This window comes from Palaemon carinicauda, chromosome 5 (genome assembly GCF_036898095.1).
Source record: "Palaemon carinicauda isolate YSFRI2023 chromosome 5, ASM3689809v2, whole genome shotgun sequence".
NCBI lineage: Eukaryota > Metazoa > Arthropoda > Malacostraca > Decapoda > Palaemonidae > Palaemon > Palaemon carinicauda.
In genome coordinates, this window is record NC_090729.1 from 76,360,793 (window position 1) to 76,361,288 (window position 496).

The window sequence follows — 496 nt, forward strand, 5'->3', positions numbered from 1 at the left end:
CAACTAGGGTTGCAGCTTAGTTAGTAATAATAATAATAATAATAATAATAACAATAATAATAATAACAATAATAATAATAATAATAATAAATAATAATAAAAATAATAATAATAATAACAACAACAACAACAACAAAAATAATAATAATAATAATAATAATAATAATAATCCCAGCCTTATTCGTAAACTTTCCTATAAAACTTTAACTTCTAAAGACAACGTTATACAGATAATATAAAGCTTTGCATTGAACTCTTTAAATATCATTTACTTTTTAATCTGTCTTTATCTATTTTACTTAATTACTACATGCTTTTTGATTAACATTTTCCTATCTGAGCACACTCGGCTTCTTGATGAAAACAACCGGGATAATCCCTAGTCATTTGAACCGATTGTTTGCTTATATTTTTTCTAGGGTGCTTACCTTTTATCGATACTACCTAATCAGTCTGTTTTAATGATTATTCTAAATAAAAACCTGAGGTTGTATAT